Source organism: Punica granatum, chromosome 4, assembly GCF_007655135.1.
Source record: "Punica granatum isolate Tunisia-2019 chromosome 4, ASM765513v2, whole genome shotgun sequence".
Lineage (NCBI taxonomy): Eukaryota > Viridiplantae > Streptophyta > Magnoliopsida > Myrtales > Lythraceae > Punica > Punica granatum.
Window position 1 is genome coordinate 21,775,642 of NC_045130.1, and position 23,495 is coordinate 21,799,136.

The following is a 23,495-nucleotide window of genomic DNA, read 5'->3' on the forward strand; positions in this document are numbered from 1 at the left end:
ACCGCCTCGCCGCATACTATGGGAGGCTCAACAGGGGCACTCCAGTCCCCCCGCTATCCCACTTCTTCCCCGGGCCTTCACACACTATCGGGGGCACCCTTGAAGGCCCTTCCTCGGACTCCGACGACACTCCTGCCGCTCCGTCAACCGTGTACGCCGTCACCGATGAGATTCCTTCAGGGGTTCACATCCGCTTGGCGCAGGAAAATGAGGAGCTTGATGACTGGATCTCATTCCCGCGCTACTCGGCTATGATTTGCCGATGTGTAAGGCCTATCTATGTACAAGATGTTCCCCGCGTGTCGGCATGGCCATGCGCCACACAACGGGAGAGGGGTTTCTATTATGGCTTCATGTTCACATTATCAATGAAATCTCTCACGTATTTTTTGAATTCCCACGCGTTTCATCTCCTTTTCCTATTCTCTATTTCGCAGCACTATAAATTTTCTAAGACAATTCTCTCGAATTTCCAGGCTCCACCCGAATCCAAGTCCTCGACACTTCGATTCGAACCTATTCCAAGAGCACCTCGGTGAGCCCCAACTCGTATACTTTGGGGAAGGGCTCCCCGAGGACAGTCAAGTGCCCGAGATAGAAGAGAGTTTGCGTCACCTCGAGGACCATCAAATCACCTCGGTCGAGCCAACAGAAGAGATCAAAGTGGGCACCAAAGAAGAACCCCGCACCTTGAAGATTGGGATAGCCCTCGACCCCACGCAGCAAACCCGGATGATTGACTTCCTGAAAGAGTATCAAGAAGTCTTCGCCTGGTCCTATGCTGACATGCCCGGTTTAGATCCCTCAATAGTCGAGCACTTCCTTCCACTCGACACCGAGAAATTCTCGCCCAAGCGCCAACAGTTACGACGACAGCGAGCTAGTCTTCTCCTCCGTATCAAGGAAGAAGTCGTCAAGCAGATCAACGTGGGATTCCTCGAAGTCTGCAACTATTCTGAGTGGGTGGCGAACATTGTGCCAGTGGAAAAGAAGGACGGGAGGGTCCGAGTCTGCGTCGACTACCGAGACCTCAACAAAGCTAGTCCTAAGGACAATTTCCCCTTGCCACACATAGACGTCCTGGTCGACAATACGGCACGCCACACCCTATTCTCTTTCATGGACGGCTTCTCCGGGTACAATCAAATTCGGATGGCCGAAAAGGACAAACTCAAGACGACGTTCACTACGATGTGGGGAACTTTTTGCTACTGCATTATGCCTTTCGACCTCAAGAACGTAGGAGCAACTTATCAAAGGGCTATGGTCACATTGTTCCACGACATGATGCACAAGGAAGTCGAGGTATATGTCGATGACATGATCGCCAAGTCCAAAGAGGGAGAAGACCACGTTGTCAACCTGAAGCGCCTTTTCGATCGCTTAAAAGAATACAAGCTCCGGCTTAACCGGCAAAATGCACATTTGGCGCCCGATCAGGAAAGCTACTAGGATTCGTGGTCAGCGAGCGCGGTATCGAGGTAGATCCGGACAAAGTCAAGGCGATCAAAGAGCTTCCCCCGCCGTCAATGGTTCGAGAGGTGCGCGGCTTCTTGGGACGGTTGAATTACATTGCGCGCTTCATTGCAAACCTGACGGATAAGTGTCAACCGCTCTTTCGCTTGCTCCGCAAGAATGCAGCGATGGAGTGGGACCACGAGTGTCAGAAGGCCTTCGACACCATCAAGGCCTATCTAATTCAGCCGCCGATATTGGTACCACCCGTGCCGAATCGGCCCCTCATTTTATACCTCACGGTACGCCGACAATCCTTAGGGTGCATGCTAGGGCAAGAAGACGAGTTGACGCGCACGGAAAGGGCGATATATTACTTGAGCAAGAAGTTTACCGAAGGGGAGTCCAATTATCCGGAGATTGAGAAGATGTGTTGCGCGTTAGTATGGGTCATGCAAAGGCTTCGACAGTACACGCTCTATCACACGATCCGCTTGCTGTCAAAAGCGGACCCCCTGCGATATTTGCTCGATAGCCCCTCCTCCATGAGGAACATCGCAAAATGGCGCTGTCAGCTGACAAAATACGACATAGAATACGTGCCCCGCACGTCTGTCAAGGGCAAGCAATTGCCGATCACCTAGCAGAATTCCCGATTGACGACGACACGCCGATTAACACGGACTTCCCGGACGAAGGGATCCTCCATGTAGATGAAGCGAAGGAGGAGCCAACATGGAAGATGTACTTCGAAGGGGCTGTCAATTCCGTGGGATCTGGAGTTGGGGCAGTCTTGATATCCCCGGATGGGCGTCATTATCCAGTCGCTGCTGTCAGCACCCCATTTTGGCTCACCTTTCCAAACAACGATATCAGCAATGATCCAAGCCACAACTTGAGCAGAATACAGAAAAATGACTTAACAGAGCAGAAAATCACTATTCATCCTCAAGTCGGCGAAATCGGGCAAATGACACATGCATATGACAGAAGGACTCCAGGGGTCATCAAGGAGCAACAGAGTGACTAGAGAGCTCAACAATGTCCAAAACCGGCATTTTCAGTATATCACATGGATGGTTCTATTTTTCGATAGTTTGCTCGATCATCGAAATATAGCCAATATTGGACTCCAAAAATCCACTCCAATGCCAAACAGATGAAAAGTGTCCCCAAAGGCATTTTGCAAATCATCTGCTCTATACAGAACAACTTTCTGTATACAGACAACTTTTCAGTAGAAGTCCAAAAATGCCGGTTTTTGGGAGAAAAGTTAATTCCAAATATCAGATGCGGCCATGCCCCACAGTCATACAGAGCATGAGCAGTGCTTCAGATTGTCTTTTGGAAGCCATACAGACACCCTGAATGACTTCCGAGCGACAAAACGGGCATACCTCTCTTCGGAAGAACGTAATCGGAGACTGGTCTGATGGAATTACGGCAAACGAAGTTCACACTACATTGCCCACGTAATTTGACAATTTATGTCAAAATGACCGACATGGGATACAGATACAAGATATGCTGTCAGAAGTGGGTAACCTCGCTTTGAATGCTTAAAAGGAGCAAAACCGGCTTCCGAGCCTCATACAGACATTTGGCAATTTCTCACGAAAAATGCCAATCTCGGACTCTTCAAACCCGTTTCCTCCCGTATATCGATAATTCGACGTTCAATTCAAACCACGAACTTCGAATGCGCGATCAATCGAGACCCGAGCTTTTCCCGGTTTCTCCTCTTCGGTCGTGGGACCCACGAGCTTCCCAAGATGAGTCACCCTTTTGCTCTAGAAGCTTCTTCTTCTTCTTCAATGCAAGAAGACAACTTGCCCTCTCTTAGCCAAAATATCTTGGAGAGGTTGAAGACAACACTCAACTTCTCATCAATGCTCATCAATGTCTTATCTCTTCTTCATTAATGCAATGGAAGAAGATGAGGCTTGATATTTTCTTAATCAAACCGAAATTTGCTAAGCATGGGGGGTTAAGAGCACTTGCTTTTGCTAATTGTGTCATTAGCTTTGCCTATAAATGGCCCAAAAGTGATTAAGATAATCACTTCTCCTCTTGCACACTCTCTCCAAGCTTTCTCCCTCAAGAAAAGCTCCCAACTCATAGCCAAAACCAGCAAGCTTCAACACTTCGAAACCAAGAGAGAAAAACCGAAGAAAACCCGAAGAAAGCTTTGAGTTTCTTAAGTCGGAAGCCGATGTTCATCATCCCGACTTAACTTCAAAAATTCTCAAACTCCATGGACCATATGTTTTGGACCCATGGAGTTCATTGGTGAAATTGGTTTTTCCATTTGAAGTCTTTAAATTATTGTTTCAGGTCATTTAGTGCATTTCGGTGAAGAATCGTCACTCTCGGGTGAACAGTGCCAGACACGCGCCAGCCCGCGCGCCCGCGCATGCCCCGCGCGCACCGGCGCCGCGCGCCCCGAGCACGCCCGCGCGCCCCGCTCGCCTCCCGTGCACTCCAGCCGCACTCCCCGTGCACCTAGCTCCTCGAACGTGCATCCTTTGCACCCGAGCATCCTTCCAAGCGTTCTACCGAGTCACCCGACTCTCGAACACTTTCCCGACTCTTTCCTCGTATCCCGAGGCTAGGTAAATCACTCTTGACTTAGAGGAGTTAGGGCTTTTTACATTATTTGCATGGCTATGGAGTAATATGGTGCACAAGGCATGTTCACTTGCAAGACTTCATGTTTATGCACTTTTACATTATATCATTCATGTTTATCCTCGATTAACATGTTAGCATGTTGGGAAACGTTTGGATCGACCCTCGGAAGACCTTCCCGACCCGAAATAAGCAAAAGAGCTCTCAGGTTTTCTCGTGTTTTCTTACATACATGAAGTCGGTATTGTTTTATCGATTCCTTAAATAACTTGTTTGTGCATGTTTGCATGTTCGAATGCGTTATTCAAATCATGGCAATACCGACTTTAGTTAATCGTGTCATTTGTCGTGTTTGTCGTTTAAGCATGCGAGAAATGATTCAAAACAAGACGGAGAAACCTCGTGGAACCCCATTCGGGCCATGGGACCTCTCGGTTATCTCCAAGGAGAAGTGACCGAGAGCCTCTTAGACTCGTACGGGTTGCATGAGGCTTCCTCTACCCGTTTTGAGTCCGTTCTCGGCTTTCGTGTAATTTGCAATTTACATTATCGTCGCAATATCTCATGAAAATGTCTTTTCAAAACAAAGCATGCATGGATTTGGGTATCGATGACTCATTCGGGTCCATTCGGTTACGAGGGTAGTTGCGGTCATTGGACCAAATATCCTCGATCCTTATGGAATCGTCTTGGTCGTCGAATCACGAATCGCTTTCACAATTAATGCATTCGGCATAACCCTAAGCATTAATTCCACGAACGGGTTAATCGGGACGCTCACATGATTAAACCCACTTCACACTGATAAAGTTTACACGAATTGGCCATTAACTGATAACTCGCGTCGATGAGTTGTCAAATGACGTTGGTGCCCTTTTCAAACTTATCAATTTCAAAACCCGAAACGCACGGTCCGATGTAGCATGGACGTCTGAAAAGGGCTTCTGTGTCTCAACTTGAGTTTTTACCTGATTCCAGGTAACTCAGGTTAGGATACAGAAGATCTTTCTAGATCACTTCCGGGCAGATCGACCGGTTCTTTGGCTTTTTCGGGGTTCTTGCGCAACCCTGGAAGATCCAGGGAATTGGTCGACACCGGCTACAGGCCGAGGTGGCCCGCACTGCGATGTTTCCCCTTTTCTGAAAACAATTTTCAAATAAAGGGCAAAATCGTCTTTTCACAATTCAGCGACACCCTTAGGGTTAGCATGACAGAAACACTACAGTACGGGATAAGAACGGGCTACCTGTTCAGGTGCAGGTTTATCTGCATAGCCTTTTCTTATCTAACTGATGAGTTTCTGTCATCCTAACATAGACTCGGGTAACTAGAACGGTTATCTCTGTCAGAAAACATGCAAAATGCTGATTAACCTTTCACTCGACCTAACCAAACACTAGATAATGGTTAGGAGGAATTCTAGATTCCAAATCTAGAGTGAAAACACGAGTTTGGCTAATTCAGTGGAAATTCAGTGTCACAATACAGAACAACTGTAAAAGCAATCCACACACATGAGATTTGACTCTCTTTGTCAAGTTCTCAAAACAAACCCGAATGCTAAAACATTGGCACGTGCTTGTTTGTCTAAGGTAGGATTTGCATGCCAAAATACCCCGGATTAACAACTTGTTAAAACACGTACACTCGATAATAACAAACACCTTGTCTGTTATTTACCTGTTGCGTGTTATCTTTCCGCACCTGTTTGCCATGCGGGTCGAGCCTGATCCCTAGGTCGAATAATATTAGGGTTCAACGCCCTAATCATCGAGCACAGAGTTCAACGCCCTAATTAACACTGACAGGATCCAACGCCCTATTCAGTGAGAGCATCCATTGAATTTCAGTTCTTTGGTCTTTTCCCTAAACTCACGGTGAGTTAGAGTGGAATAATAATCGAACGCGAAACGATTGGAATTCGACCCCTTTGTAATTTGTATTTATTGTTTTCGAGAGCATTTTAAGGATTTTATTTTGTACATTTATTCTGTAAAAATTCCAGTTGGTGAGCAAACGGTCCGAGAGTCGAATTAATCGAATCGGTCTAATGCTTGCCCGGATACAAGTAAATCCAAGAACTCGCGGTTCTGGTTCACGCAGGGATTCAACCTCCATGGTTCGATGATCTGTAACGTAAGATTGTGAACCAATTCCCCGACACACGGGTTTACTTCTCTCTCGGCTTCTCCACTGACATCGTTTAATTCATCGAAGTTACGGTGTCAAAACGTGTGAGTCGAGTGCACCCTAATTCATGCGGTAAATAAAACAAAAATGCAAGCCTAGCAAACCAGAGTACCGAAAGGGCGTGCGGGATATAGGCCCGTACGTAACATGAACCCCCGAACACGGATTTTCCGGTTCCGTACAGACCAATGCCTTAACGACAAACTAGGTGTTCCATACCCCTAGACCCCGGGTAACTTATCCGCCCTCGACCTTCGAGTCGTAAAATGATAAGTGGCGACTCCTTCTCTCACGCGTGTCCGTCACGCGTCCCCACGGGAAGGTGGACACTCCCAAGCCGCGCGATCCAAAAGCGCGCATGCGGGCCCCGACAAGAGTCCACATTCGAGTCCGTACAGCTCGGCGACTCCGCTGGGGACATACTTAGTGGGTTCAGGCTCGATCCGTTTGCTTGCTTGCATGTTTATTTATCGCTTTCCGTACATTTACTTTTCTTGCACATTTACTTTTCTGCACTCGCATTGCATCACTCTAGTGGATTTAGGTACCACGCTTGAAATCCCATGAGCGGCAATTTAGGAATCTAGGTTAGACAGGGGTTCGAAGTAGGGGTACGGCGCGCGGTTCGATTGTCGCTTAGGCCTTGAAAAGAATCTCGCCCGATTTCAAGGAATTGACACCCTTGAATCGGGAGCCCCCATCTCTAGTTAGTGGTTTTTCCAGTAGAACACTGAAACCATGCATAAACAGGGACCGTCATGCTGGACCAAAACAAACCTCATGCTGCCAACTGACCCAAAGTCTAGTCTTTGAGTCGGCCCCGTACTTTTTCTTTTAGGAGGGCATTTTGTTGTTTTTACAAAGAGCGATGTACATTGTAACAGATACAGTTATACTTTACTTTTCTGCACTACATGCATGTTTTCAAACAAACTAGGACATTGCATTAGTTTATTGCTTAAGTTCCCTTTTTCAAATGAACCATCTTCGTAAATTTGGGAACTTGAATCAAATCAATGCAACAGCATTAGCTTTTGAAAACTCATACATTGCCTGCATCCGATGTTTGTACAGCAACTACCATGTCCCGTACGACAGGCGAGTTGTGCCAACCTTCGAGGTAGACCACCCACGGTTCTCACCTCTCCATGGCGAGACGTGCTATGACCAGAGGCCATCCATCCCGGCCCCCCACCCCGCACGACAGGCGAGTCGTGCCAACCTTCGCGGGTAGACCACCCGCGGTCTTCACTTCTCCATAGCGAGATGTGCTATGACCAAAAGCCGAGTCCATCCCGGCCACCCACCCCGCACCACAGGCGAGTCGTGCCCACTTTCGCGGGCAGGCCACTCGCGGCCTTCACCCTTCCTTCACGGCAAGACGAGCTGTGGCCCGAGGGCCGATCAACCTTCCCAGGCGAAGTTAACCAACACTAACTTCTTCCTAACAGAGAGTGTCACCACATGATCGGAAACACATCTCTCCGCATGACCCCACGCATTTACCAATGATCAAGCGTGCCTCACACATGTCCAAGCATGTTCACACCAACTCATACATGCCTGATCAACGTATTAATGCATGTCTCCCGGTGTGCTCGCACGACACCTACCAGACCAGTTCGCTTCCCTACACTCTTGCATTGAAATCCTGAACAGTTCATGCTCCTTCATTGTTTTCTTTTCCCATTGCAGGAAATTCTCAACAAGAAGATAGCCTGAATACTAAGCGACCACAATTGAGACAACAAACGTCTCCCATCCATCCAGCTCCTTGGGATTTCAACACTAAGTCCCCATCCCTGCTCCATAGAGCATGACCGCAAGCAAATCAGCGTCACTACATTGCAGCGCCTTGCGCTATTCCTCAGCATTGACCTTTGCTTTTACATCTCTTGCATTTTCCTATCGAGCATGCATTTACTGCATCGGGCCTCGGTCCTGAATTTACTACTTTCGGGCCTGCTTTTGGGTTTTGGCGCCGCATCGGGCTTCAGCCCCACTTTTGGGCTTCGGCCCCGTATCGGACCTCAGTCCTGCATTTACTGCTTTCGGGCCCCGGCCCAGCATTTACTGCTTTTGGGCTCCGGCCCCGCATTTACTCCTTTCAGGTTTTGACACCCGCATTTACTGCTTTCAGGCTCATCTGAAATCCAAAATCGACTTAGTTTCAAATTCATCCAAGTAATACTTCAAGGAGCAAGTCTAATCCTTCCACTGCAAAGACCGAAAGTGACAGCTCCATAAACAGAGCATGACCCAACTCTCGATCGCAGACCAGCACGGTCATGCCTCCGATCAAAGAATGGATCTCATCCACCTCCGTTGTGGTCGCCGACTAAACACTGGGGCAACACGCGCAGTTTTCTTTAAACTCTTTGTTGCTTTCATTCAAATGCATTCCCACAAATGGGCTCCCGACATGAACAAATCCTTTAATGGAGCATTAGGACAGTCTCGAAAACGCCCTATTAGTTCTGTTGGACCTGTTCGACTCACCTGTCCTCATGGGACCCGGCTCCTCGAGCCTTCCCTAGGACGGTTGCGCATGCCTACTCGCAATTAGGGAAAACATGTTTATGTGACCTCAGTCATGGTCTAACCACTCCAGAGTGGTGATGACTAGATTCCCGGAAACAAATGTCATCCACACGCGACACCCCATGGGTCGCGTGCGGGATAAAAGGTATTTTCCCATGGGTCCACCCCATATTTCTTACTGTATATTCCACCTCACAGTCGCCTAACACACCATCTTCTTTGTCATCTTTTACAGGGTCACGCCGGTCACAGGCGAAGAGTGATGCACAGGCTCACGCCTTACCGAGAACTCCTCTCGAGCCTCCTCCCTTATACTTTGACAGGGAAGGGGCTCGGCACGGAGGTACCCCCTACAAAGCTAAAGACAAAAACAACTGAGCGAGCCATATGCCATCAACGCAACCATTTCAGTTGACATTGACGACATGAGACGGTCAGGGGCGACAGTTGCACAAATCGCCCACCACAAGCCACATCGACGATAAAGATCGGGGCATTCGCGTTCAACGCTTGCACCGAGAACACCTCGGACATCATCTACCCACGATAAGCATTTCCAAGCGACGTACACTGGGGCATCCCCGGTTGAAGTTCGCACTAGCACAACTTTTCCAAGCGACGTACACTGGGGCATCCCCGGTTGAAGTTCGCGCCAACACAACCTCGGCACGGAGGTACCCCCTACAAAGCTAAAGACAAAAACAACTGAGCGAGTCATATGCCATCAACGCAACCATTTCAGTTGACATTGACGACATGAGACGGTCAGGGGCGACAGTTGCACAAACCGCCCACCACAAGTCACATCGACGATAAAGACCGGGGCATTCGCGTTCAACGCTTGCACCGAGAACACCTCGGACATCATCTACCCACGATAAGCATTTCCAAGCGACGTACACTGGGGCATCCCCGGTTGAAGTTCACACTAGCACAACTTTTCCAGGCGACGTACACTGGGGCATCCCTGGTTGAAGTTCGCGCCAACACAACCTCGGCAAGCGACGTACACTGGGGCCTCCCTGGTTGAAGTTCGCCCCGAGGTCGCCATTGTGGGTCACTCCAGCAAGTGACGTTGGAACGCTCCTAGTCATTTGCGTCAAGACCAGGCCTCCTCCACAACAAGCACCAGGACAACTCCGGCCACTGATTCCCTAGGGCAAATTTGTATTTTCCTTCTAGACAATAGGGGAATTCACCTGAAGATATTGCAAGGGCAAATGACACGAAGTTCAGCTTTCGAGTGCACGGGAGTCAAACTTCCAAGAAAGCCGGTCCTCACAAAATAGGGTTAACAACACACAACAAGTCTCCACGAGGCGAAGCACACCAAAGTGGCCTCGGCGATGCAAAGTCGAGGAGTTTCAAACAAAGACACGGGGCACAAAACAAACCCCAGCTGCAAGAAAAAAAACAGAGCGAAAAGAAGCGGGAAAAATCCTCCAATGAAGAGAGAGAGAAAAGAAGCGGGAAAAACCCGCCAATGGACAAAACAAGGCACCGCCGAGATTTAAAGCTTTGGCACTGCCAATTCAAAAGCAGTCAATAAACCCCGACAAAAAAGGGGAAGCAGCAGACACCACTCCTCGACGGAGACAGAAAACAATGCACTCGGAGGTTGAATCCTTCAAAATCTTCGCCCTTGCAAACTCGAGAGATAAAAGAATAGAGCTCGCTAGGTCGAAAACCCCTTTTGGGGCGGCCTAGGCAAAAGCTAGGGTAAAAAAGAGGCATGACCGAAAACCCTATGGGGCGGTCGTGGCAAAAGGAGAGCTGTTCCCCTTTAGGTTGAGAGGTGCGACCCCGAGGTGGGTGACCGTAGCAAAAGGAGAGCAAAACGAGAGATGGATAAAAATGACCCCCTGGTTCCTCACACATCGTGCGGACAAGGGATCCCCAAGGAAAGTGGCCAGGTTATCTTTTTCAACATGATCCTCGATCAGCCCTCCAACACAGCTCAACCATCCAGCGCGAAGGATTCCTCCTCAAGCACAGTGGGCAAACCGAGCATGCCATCCAAGCAGCTCGGTACAACCTACACAACAGAAGAACGAAGGAAAATGGGAGTACATCTCACTGCAGGCGTGAACCCGTGTATCCTTTTAGCCTGGGGCAACGTGCTTCCCAAGCTTTCTCTTTTCTCTTTGTCTTTGCATAACTCCAAATGGGTTACAGCCACCCTTCAACAAGCTATCACAGAGCCAAAATCCCAGACATTCCTCTCCGAGAGTCTAGTCATAACGCTTTGGAAATGGTCAGACCGAGTCTGACCAAATCTGAACAAAAATCCACAAGCAGGTTGCAAATGCAGTCGCCCTACGATACCCTATTGAGAGGGGTTCAAAGCCGACGGGCGCGTCAAACAAACAATAGAACTGCTAGGGCATCGTTGGGGAAGTCTCGATATGCCCATTCATGGCTAACGGGGGCCCCTGGAGGCCTCGTATCTAGGCCTCCGAGAACGGGAGCAAAATTCTTCATGGGTTGCTCAAGCGACCCCGAAACTGAAGATATGTGCATCACAATGACGCTCTTTTTACTGCTTACTTGTGCCTATCTCATGTTAGTATTTCTCACATGATTTACTAATAATACTAGGATTACAGGTACTACAAGCACGCAAGAACTACGGCCGACTCTGATTCCCGACCACTCGGGATACGTAGGCGCTCCACCCCAGAGCTCGAGTCCTTTACCATGCAGTATCCCGCAAAGAAAAATCCCTCACCGCACAGCCGGGGCATCGCCAGCGAAAGTACAATGGCCAAACAGCAAAGCCGCCTTCCAGCGAAAGTGCAACCGCTCCAACAGCAACGTCGGTCTTCGACAAATCAAAATTTCTAGGGTTTCACACCCACACACACCGGGTTTCACACCCACACCACCGCAGTCCGGGTTTCACACCCACTCCGCTGCATTCGGGTTTCACACCCAGGGTTTCACCCCCACACCACCGCAGTTAGTGTTTCACACCCGTTCCGCTGGACACCGGGTTTCACACCCACACCACCGCAGTCAGGATTTCACACCCGTTCCGCTGCATTGGGGTTTCACACCGATTCCACCGCAGTCAGGGTTTCACACTCATTTAGCTGCACACCGGGTTTCACACCCACACCACCGCAGTCAGGGTTTCACACCCTCTCCGCTGCATTCGGGTTTCACACCCACACACCGGGTTTCACACCCACACCACCGCATTAGGGTTTCACACCCGTTTCGCTGCACACCGGGTTTCACACCCACACCACCGCAGTCAGGGTTTCACACCCTCTCCGCTGCATTCGGGTTTCACACCCAGGGTTTCACACCCACACACCGGGTTTCACACCCACACCACCGCAGTCAGGGTTTCACACCCGTTCCGCAGCATTCGGGTTTCACACCCATACCGCCGCAGTCAGGGTTTCACACCCGCTCCGCTGCATTCGGGTTTCACACCCAGGGTTTCACACCCACACACCGGGTTTCACACCCACACCACCGCAGTTAGGGTTTCACACCCGTTCCGCTGCACACCGGGTTTCACACCCACACCGCCGCAATCAGGGTTTCACACATGTTCCGCTGCATTCGGGTTTCAAACCCACACCACCGCAGTTAAAGTTTCACACCCGTTCCGCTGCACACCGAGTTTCACACCCACACCACCGCAGTCAGGGTTTCACACCCGCTCCGCTGCATTCGGGTTTCACACCCAGGGTTTCACACCCACACCACCGCAGTTAGGGTTTCACACCCGTTCCGCTGCACACCGGGTTTCACACCCACACCACCGCAGTCAGGGTTTCACACCCGTTCCGCTGCATTCGGGTTTCACACCCACACCACCGCAGTTGGGGTTTCACACCCGTTTTGCAGCACACCGGGTTTCACACCCACACCACCGCAGTCAGGGTTTCACACCCTCTCCGCTGCATTCGGGTTTCACACCCAGGGTTTCACACCCACACACCAGGTTTCACACCCACACCACCGCAGTTAGGGTTTCTCACCCGTTTCGCTGCACACCGGGTTTCACACCCACACCACCGCAGTCAGGGTTTCACACCCTCTCCGCTGCATTCGGGTTTCACACCCAGGGTTTCACACCCACACACCGGGTTTCACACCCACACCACCGCAGTAAGGATTTCACACCCATACCGCCGCAGTCAGGGTTTTACACCCGCTCCGCTGCATTCGGATTTCACACCCAGGGTTTCACACCCACACCACCGCAGTTAGGGTTTCACACCCGTTCCGCTGCACACCGGGTTTCACACCCACACCACCGCAGTCAGGGTTTCACACCAGCTCCGCTGCATTCGGGTTTCACACCCAGGGTTTCACACCCACACACCGGGTTTCACACCCACACCACCGCAGTTAGGGTTTCACACCCGTTCCGCTGCACACCAGGTTTCACACCCACACCACCGCAGTCAGGGTTTCACACCAGCTCCGCTGCATTCGGGTTTCACACCAAGGGTTTCACACCCACACCACCGAAGTCAGGGTTTCACACCCGTTCCGCTGCACACCGGGTTTCACACCCATACCGCCGCAGTCAGGGTTTCACACCCGCTCCGCTGCATTCGGGTTTCACACCCACACACCGGGTTTCACACCCACACCACCGCAGTTAGGGTTTCACACCCGTTCTGCTGCACACCGGGTTTCACACCCACACCACCGCAGTGAGGGTTTCACACCCGTTTCGCTGCACACCGGGTATCACACCCACACCACCGCAATCAGGGTTTCACACCCTCTCCGCTGCATTCGGGTTTCACACCTTGGGTTTAACACCCACACACCGGGTTTCAAACCCACACCACCGCAGTCAGGGTTTCACACCCGCTCCGCTGCATTCGGGTTTCACACCCACACCGCCGCAGTCAGGGTTTCACACCCGCTCCGCTGCATTCGGGTTTCACACCCACACAACGGGTCTCACACCCACACCACCGCAGTTTGGGTTTCACACCCGTTCCGCTACATTCGGGTTTCACACCTACACCGCCGTAGTCAGGGTTTCACACCCGCTCCGCTGCATTCAGGTTTCACACACATGGTTTCACACCCACACACCTGGTTTCACACCCACACCACCGCAGTTAGGGTTTCACACCCGTTCCGCTGCACACCGGGTTTCACACCCACACCATCGCAGTCAGGGTATCACACCCGCTCCGCTGCATTCGGATTTCACACCCAGGGTTTCACACCCACACCACCGCAGTTAGGGTTTCACACCCGTTCCGCTGCACACCGGGTTTCACACCCACACCACCGCAGTCAGGGTTTCACACCAGCTCCGCTGCATCTGGGTTTCACACCCACACACCGGGTTTCACACCCACACCACCGAAGTCAGGGTTTCACACCCGTTCCGCTGCACACCGGGTTTCACACCCACACCACCGCAGTCAGGGATTCACACCAGCTCCGCTGCATTCGGGTTTCACACACCGGGTTTCACACCCACACCACCGCAGTCAGGGTTTCACACCAGCTCCGCTGCATTCGGGTTTCACACCCAGGGTTTCACACCCACACACCGGGTTTCACACCCACACCACCGAAGTCAGGGTTTCACACTCGTTCCGCTGCACACCGGGTTTCACACCCACACCACCGCAGTGAGGGTTTCACACCCGTTTCGCTGCACACCGGGTTTCACACCCACACCACCGCAATCAGGGTTTCACACCCTCTCCGCTGCATTCGGGTTTCACACCTTGGGTTTAACACCCACACACCGGGTTTCACACCCACACCACCGCAGTCAGGGTTTCACACCCGCTCCGCTGCATTCGGGTTTCACACCCACACACCGGGTTTCACACCCACACCACCGCAGTTTGGGTTTCACACCCGTTCCGCTGCACACCGAGTTTCACACCCACACCACCGCAGTCACCCGTTCCGCTGCACACCGGGTGTCACACCCACACCACCGCAGTCAGGGTTTCACATCCGCTTCGCTGCATTGGGGTTTCACACCCACACCACCGCAGTCAGGGTTTCACACCCGTTCCGTTGCATTCGGGTTTCACACCCATACCACCGCAGTGAGGGTTTCACACCCGTTTCGCTGCACACCGGGTTTCACACCCACACCACCGCAATCAGGATTTCACACCCTCTCCGCTGCATTCGGGTTTCACACCTTGGGTTTCACACCCACACACCGCTTTTCACACCCACACCACCGCAGTCAGGGTTTCACACCCGTTCCGCTACATTCGGGTTTCACACCCACACCGCCGTAGTCAGGGTTTCACACCCGCTCCGCTGCATTCAGGTTTCACACACATGGTTTCACACCCACACACCTGGTTTCACACCCACACCACCGCAGTGAGGGTTTCACACCCGTTCCGCTGCACACCGGGTTTCACACCCACACCATCGCAGTCAGGGTATCACACCCGCTCCGCTGCATTCGGATTTCACACCCAGGGTTTCACACCCACACCACCGCAGTTAGGGTTTCACACCCGTTCCGCTGCACACGGGGTCTCGCACCCACACCACCGCAGTCAGGGATTCACACCAGCTCCGCTGCATTCGGGTTTCACACCCAGGGTTTCACACCCACACACCGGGTTTCACACCCACACCACCGCAGTCAGGGTTTCACACCAGCTCCGCTGCATTCGGGTTTCACACCCACACACCGGGTTTCACACCCACACCACCGAAGTCAGGGTTTCACACCCGTTCCGCTGCACACCGGGTTTCACACCCACACCACCGCAGTCAGGGATTCACACCAGCTCCGCTGCATTCGGGTTTCACACCCACACACCGGGTTTCACACCCACACCACCGCAGTCAGGGTTTCACACTAGCTCCGCTGCATTCGGGTTTCACACCCAGGGTTTCACACCCACACACCGGGGTTCACACCCACACCACCGAAGTCAGGGTTTCACACTCGTTCCGCTGCACACCGGGTTTCACACCCACACCACCGCTGTCAGCACCCCATTTTGGCTCACCACTCCAAACAATGATATTAGCAATAACCCAAGTCACGACTTGAGCTGAATACAGAAAACGGCTCGGCAGAGCAAGAAATCACTATTCATCCTCAAGTTGGCAAAATTGAGCAAATGGCCCATGGACATGACAGAAGGACTCTAGGGGTCACCAAAGGGGAACAGAGCGACCAAAGAACTCAATAATGTCCAAAACCGGCGTTTTCAGTGTACTACACGGACGACACTATTTTCCGATAGTTCGCTCGGCCGTCGGAAGATAGTGAATATTGGACTCCAAAATTCCACACCAGTGCCAAAAAGATGAAAAGTGTCCCCAAAGGCATTTTTCAAATCATCTGCTCTATACAGAACAATTTTCTGTATACAGACAACTTTTCAGTGGAAATCCAAAAATGCCGGTTTCCTGGAGAAAAGTTAATTCCAAATATCGGACGCGGCCATGCCCCATCAACACACAGAGTATGAACAACGCTTCAGATTGTCTTTTGGAAGTCACACAGACACTTCAAATGACTTCCGAACGACAAAACAAGCATACCCCTCTTCAGAAGAGCATAGCCGGAGAAGGGTCTGATGGAATTACGGCAAATGAAGTTCATACCGCATTGCCCAGAAAACTCTAGCAGACATTCACAATTGGGCAAAACAAACAGCAAAACCCCTCGCGGTTTCCCGAGTAACCTCCGAAGAGCGGAAATGACCATTTTTAGTGGAAATCCATATCCGGAGGTCCTCTTTGGGGAAACTTAACTCCGAATGCTTACGTTACACAATGCTAGCCTTCTCAAGGCTCAATGTGGAATCGTCGGAATAAATCACACAACTCATCTAGATCTCTCAAACAGTGCTTTAGAGGTCTCAGATACACTTTTCAAGTCCTTGGAGGTTTGATCTCGACAAACAGAGATTACAGTAATCTCCGGAGTGCCCAAGCAACTCAGAAATCATCCTGAGAAATCCAGTTTCGACCTCCTAGGACGTCTCCGGCCCCACGTTAGCATTACCGGTTTAAGGGATAATTGTTCACGTTGTCTGACAATTTATGTCAAAATGACCAACGTGAGATGCGGACACAAGATATGCTGTCAGAAGCGGACAACTTCGCCCTGGTCACTTGCAATGAGCAAAACCGGATTCCGAGCCTCGCACACATCCGGGACATTTCTCCATGAAAAATGTCAATCTCGGGCTCATTAACTCCGTTTTCTCGCGTATATCGACAATTCGACGTTCAATTCGAACCACGAACTTCGAATGCGCGACCAATCGAGACCCGAACTTTGGCCCGAACTTACCTCGCGACCCGTGGGACCCACGGCCAACTCATTGCCGCCTCACCCATGCCCATTGCCCTCCATGTCTCTTGTCATCTTCTTCTTCAAGCCAAGAAGACAACTTGCATTTGTCTTCCTTTTGCAAAATATCTAAGTGTTTCAATTCAACACTCCAACTTCCCATCCAAGCCATCAATGCTCTTATCTCTTCTCCATTAATGCAATGGATGAGGATTGAGCTTGATATTTCCTTAAGAAATTCGGATTCCACTAATCCATGGCCCTAATTGCACTTTTCTTCACTAATCTTGCATTTAAGCTTTTCTATATATTGTCCAAATGTCATTAACTTAAGGGGACCTTAAAAACACTCTCTCTCTAGCATTTCTCACTCTTCAAAAGCTCTCAAACTCCATAGCAAACCGCAGCAAGCTTCAGCCATTTCCAGCAAGCAAAACCAAGCAAAACCGGGCAAAGTCTTAAGTCGGAATCCATCCCGGCTTGAATCCAAACTTTACCAAACTTCATATCCCACATGTTTTCGAGCCCCTCTATCCATTTCTGAACTTAGATTTTAAGTTTGAAGCCTCTAAGCCATAGAACCAGCCTTGAACAAAATCTGGACAGATTTGGTCCTTCTCGGGTAAAAAATGTCAAACCGGGTTTCAAGCCTTTCCAAGTCGGTTTGAGCTACCAAAACCCATCAAACACCTCCCCACACAACCCTAGGGTGTCAAGAAGTCAAGAAATCCAAGAAAAACCCGTCGGTTTAACCCCAGGAAGAAGAAACAGCCCGACTGCCCAGTCGGGTCGAAATTTCTGACTGTTTATGCGGTTTTCTTGCAGTTCGGGTCGATCCGAGACTCTTTTCGGAAAACGACCACCACAGCCACCTCCAGAGGTGGGTTAGCAGTCGGGAGCCGTTGGCCTTGCTCAAAAATTCCATCGGGAACCTCCGAAGCAACGTCCGACCCGACTGGTGCCAGACGGGTCCGAATTTCCAGACGTACTCTGTTTTCCGTGATCTTTGCAGGGCTGTACGGGTCGACCCGATAACGCTGGGACCAAACGACCACCACAGTCACCTCCGGGGGTCAGTTAGGAGTCAGGAGCCACTGACCTTGCCTCAAAATTCCATCGGGAGCCTCCGTGGCGACGTCCGACCCGACTTGTGCCAGTCGGGTCTGTCCAATATTTCAGCCGGGTCTGTTTGATGCCATTCGGGTCTGTTCAACGGAAAACAGCTCAAAACCGACCCATCAACGGTCCAACCCGACTCTTGAAGATCCCATCCCGCATCTCGGGACTAGTTGGAGCTCTCGGGTGACCAGCGTCCGTCACCGAGCGTCACCGAGCGTAGCCAGCGCCCGTCACCGAGCGTCACCGAGCGCAACCCTCGAGCGTCACCAGCGTCCGTCACCGAGCGTCACCGAGCGCAACCCTCGGGCGTCACCAACGTCCGTCACCGAGCGTCATCCAGCGCCACCCGCGCCCATCACCAGCGCACCCGCGCCCGCCACCCGCGCACGCCCGTGCTCGTCATCCAGCGCCACCCGCGCCCATCACCAGCACACCCGCGCCCGTCACCCGCGCACGCCCGTGCTCGTCATCCAGCGCCACCCGCGCCCTTCACCAGCACACCCGTGCCCGTCACCCGCGCACGCCCGTGCTCGTCATCCAGCGCCACCCGCGCCCATCACCAGCACACCCTTGCCGGTCACCCGCGCACGCCCGTGCTCGTCACCAGCGCCACCCGCGCCCTTCACCAGCACACCCGTGCCCGCCACCCGCGCACTCCCGTGCTCATCATCCAGCGCCACCCGCGCCCGTCACCAGCGCACGCCCGCGCCCGTCACCCGCGCACGCCCGCGCCCGTCACCAGCGCACGCCCGCGCCCGTCACCAGCGCACGCCCGCGCCCGTCACCCGCGCACGCCCGCGCCCGTCACCAACGCCCGTCCGTGCCCGCCATCCGCGCACGCCCGCGCCCGTCACCCGCGCACGTCCTTGCCCAACACCAGCGCTTGTCAGTGCCCACCAACGCCCGTGCACGTCCACCCTTGCGCCCGAATACCCTTTTAAGGGTTCCACCGAGTCACCCGACTCTCAAACACTTCCCCGACTCTTTCCTCGTATTCCGAGGCTAGGTAAAACACTTCTGACTTAGAGGAGTTAGGACTTTTTATATTTTTGCATGGCTATGGAGTATTATGGTGTTTCATGCATGTTTCATTTGCAAGATTTAATTTTTATGCAATTTTATGTTATATTATGCACGTACACTATCTTAGGACTTGCTACCATGTCGGAAAGGGGCTTGGATCATCATAAAGAAGACTATCCCGACCCTATTATGGCACATTAAGTCTCGGCCAATTCTCTAAAGGAGAGGGTTGAGATTTAAATTGCTCTTTTCGGGTTAAGATCGGTCTCCTTAGCCTATTCAAGTTAATTTCCGAGTTTGTTTATCATTATTGCATGCATGAAGCCGGTGTTATGTTATCCTTTTCCTTAATTAACACGTTTGTGAATGTTTGTATGTTTGAATAAGCTAAACAAATCGTGATAACGCCGGCTTTTGTTAAAAAAGGGTGCTATTTATCACGGTTGATGTTTGAGCATGCGAGAAATAATTAAACCACGATTAGGAAATCATTCGTGACTCGGATAGAGCCATGAGAACCTTCGGCCACCCTTCACAAGATGAAGCCGAGGGCTTCTTGGCCTTCCTTGGGTCAAGAATGAGTTCCTTATCTCAAGTTTAATTTGTTGATCGGATGATGTGAAGTTTTACTTCAATGTCTTTACGATTCCCATTAAAATATCATGTAAAGACTCTTTCAAACGAAGCATGCATGGATTCGAGTATCGATGACTCATTCGGGTCCATTTGGTTATGAGGATAGTTTCGGTCATTAGACCAAATTATCCTCGATCCTTATGGAATCGTCTTGGTCGTCGAGTCGCGAATCGTTTTCACAATTAATGCATTCGGCACAACCCTTAAGCATTAATGCCACAAACTGGTTAATCGGGACGCTCACACGATTAAACTCACTTCACACTGATAAAGTTTACCCGAATTGGACATTAATTGATAACTCGCGTCGACGAGTCGTCAAAGGACGTTGGTGCCCTTTTCAAACTTATCAATTTCAAAACCCGAAACGCGCGGTCCGATGTAGCATGGACGTCTGGAAAGGGCTTCTGTGTCTCAACTTGAGTTTTTACCTGATTCTAGGTAACTCAGGTCAAGATACAGAAGATCTTTCTAGATCACTTCCGGGCAGATCGACCGGTTCTTTGGCTTTTTTGGGTTCTTGCACAACCCTGGATGATCCAGGGAATCGGTCGACACCGGCTACAGGCCGAGGTGGCCCGCACTGCGATCTTTCCCCTTTTCTGAAAACAATTTTCAAATAGAGGGCAAAATTGTCTTTTCACAATCCAGCGACATCCTTAGGGTTAGCATAACAGAAACACTACAGTACGGGATAAGAACGGGCTACCTGTTCAGGTGCAGGTTCATCTGCATAGCCTTTTCTTATCTAACTGATGAGTTTCTGTTATCCTAACATAGACTCGGGTAACTAGAACAGTTGATCCTTGTCAGAAAACCTGTGAAATGCTGATTAACCTTTCACTCGACCTAACCAAACACTAGATAATGGTTAGGAGGAATTCTAGATTCCAAATCTAGAGTCAAAACACGAGTTTGGTTAATTCAGTGGTAATTCAGTGTCACAATACAGAACAACTGTAAAAGCGATTCACACACCTGAGATTTGACTCTCTTTGTCAAGTTCTCAAAACAAAGCCGAATGCTGAAACATTGGCATATGTTTGATTGTTTAGCATATGGCATTTGCTTGCAAAAACACCCTTGGGTTAATAATCTGTTAATTCACGTAAACACGACAATAACAAACACTTTGTCTGTTATTAACATGTTGCGTGTTATCTTTCCGCACCTGTTTGCCATGCGGGTCGAGCCTGATCCCTAGGCCGAATAATATTAGGGTTCAACGCCCTAATCATCGAGCACAGGGTTCAACACCCTAATCAACACTCACAGGGTCCAACGCCCTATTCAGTAAGAGCGTCCATTGAATTTCAGTTCTTCGGTCTTTTCCCTAAACTCACGGTGAGTTAGAGTGGAATAATAACCGAACGCAAAACGACTGGAACTCGACCCTTTTGTAATTTGTATTTATTGTTTTCGAGAGCATTGTAAGGATTTTATTTTGTACATTTATTCTGTAAGAATTCCAGTCGGTGAGCGAACGGTCCGAGAGTCGAATCAATCGAATCGGTCTAATGCTTGCCCAGACACAAGTAAATCCAAGATATCGCGGTTCTGGTTCACGCAGGGATTCAACCTCCATGGTTCGATGAACTGTAATGCAAGATTGTGAACCAATTCCCCGACATATAGATTTACTTCTCTCCCGGCTTCTCAACCGACATCGTTTGGTTCATCGAATATCCGGTGTCAAAACGTGCGAGCCGAGTGCAGCTTAATTCACGCGGTAAATAATAAAACATGCAAGCCTAGCAAACCAGAGTACCGAAAGGGCGTGCGGGATATAGGCCCGCACGTAACATGAACCCCCGAACACGGATTTTCCGGTTCCGCACAGATCAATGCCTTAACAACAAACTAGGTGTTCCATACCCCTAGACCCAGGGTAACTTATCCGCCCTCGACCTTCGGGTCGTAAAATGATAAGTGGCGACTCCTTCTCTCACGCGTGTCCGACGCGCGTCCCGCGGGAAGGTGGACGTTCCGACCAAGCCGCGCGATCCAAAGCGCGCGATGCGGGCCCCGACGAGAGTCAACATTCGGGTCCGTACAGCTTGGCGACTCCACTGGGGACATACTTAGTGGGTTTAGGCTCGATCCCGTTTGTTTGCTTGCATGTTCATTTACCGCTTTCTGCAATTTTCCGCTTATCTACTTTATGCACCTTTACTTTCCGCACTTGCATTGCATCATACTAGTGGATTTAGGTACCTCGCCTGAAATCCCACGGGCGCCAATTTAGGAAGCTAGGTTAGTCAGAGGTTCCGAGTAAGGGAACGGATCGAGTCGGCTCCGCCACCGAACCGGCCCCCAAAGATCCTCGCTCGATTTCAAGGAATTGACACCCTTGAATCGAGGGCCCCCATCCCTAGTTAGTGGTTTTCCTAGTAGAGCACTGAAACCATGCATAAACAGGGACCGTCATGCTGGACCAAAATTGCCTTCATGCCGCCAACCGACCCAAAAGTTGAGTCTTTGAGTCAGCTCGTAGTAGTTTTTTTAGGCGGGCCTTTTGTTGTTGTTTTTCTATAATGAGCGATGTACATTGTAACAGATACAATTATAATTTATTCTTTCTGCACCTGCATGCATGTTTTCAAATAAACTAGGACATTGCATTGGTTTATTGCTTAAGTTCCCTTTTTCAGATGAACCATCTTCGTAAATCTGGGAACTTGAATCAAATCAATGCAACGACATTAGCTTTTGAAAACTCATACATTGCCTGCATCCGATGTTTGCACAGCAACTACCATGTCCCGTACGACATGTGAGTTGTGCTAACCTTCGCGGCAGACCACTTGCGGTCTTCACCTCTCCATGGCGAGACGTGCTATGACCAGAGGCCATCCAGCCCGGCCACCCACCCCGTACGACATGTGAGTTGTGCCGACCTTCGCGGGTAGACCACTTGCGGTCTTCACCTCTCCATGGCGAGACGTGCTATGACCAGAGGCCGTCCAGCCCGGCCACCCACCCCGCACGATAGGCGAGTCGTGCCCACTTTCGCGGGCAGGCCACTCGCGGCCTTCACCCTTCCTCCACAGCAAGACGAACTGTGGCCCGAGGGCCGATCAACCTTCCCAGGCGAAGTTAACCAACACTAACTTCTTCCTAACAGAGAGTGTCACTGCATGATCGGACGCACGTCCCTCCGCGTGACCCAGCGCATCTACCAGCGATCGAGCGCGCCTCACACATGTCCAAGCATGTTCACACCAACTCATACATGCCTGCTCAACGTATCAATGCATGTCTCTCGGTGTGCTCGCACGAGACCTACCAGGCCAGTTCGCTTCCCTACACTCTTGCATTGAAATGCTGAACGGTTCATGCTCCTTCATTGTTTTCTTTTCCCATTGCAGGAAATTCTCAACAAGAAGACAGCCTGAATACTAAGCGACCACAATTGAGACAACAAACGTCTCCCATCCATCCAGCTCCTTGGGATTTCAACACTAAGTCCAATCCCTGCTCCATAGAGCAATACCGCAAGCAAATCGGCGTCACTGCATTGCAGCGCCTTGCGCTATTCCTCAGCATTGACCTTTGCTCTTACATCTCTTGCATTTTCCTATCGAGCATGCATTTACTGCATCGGACCTCAGTTCT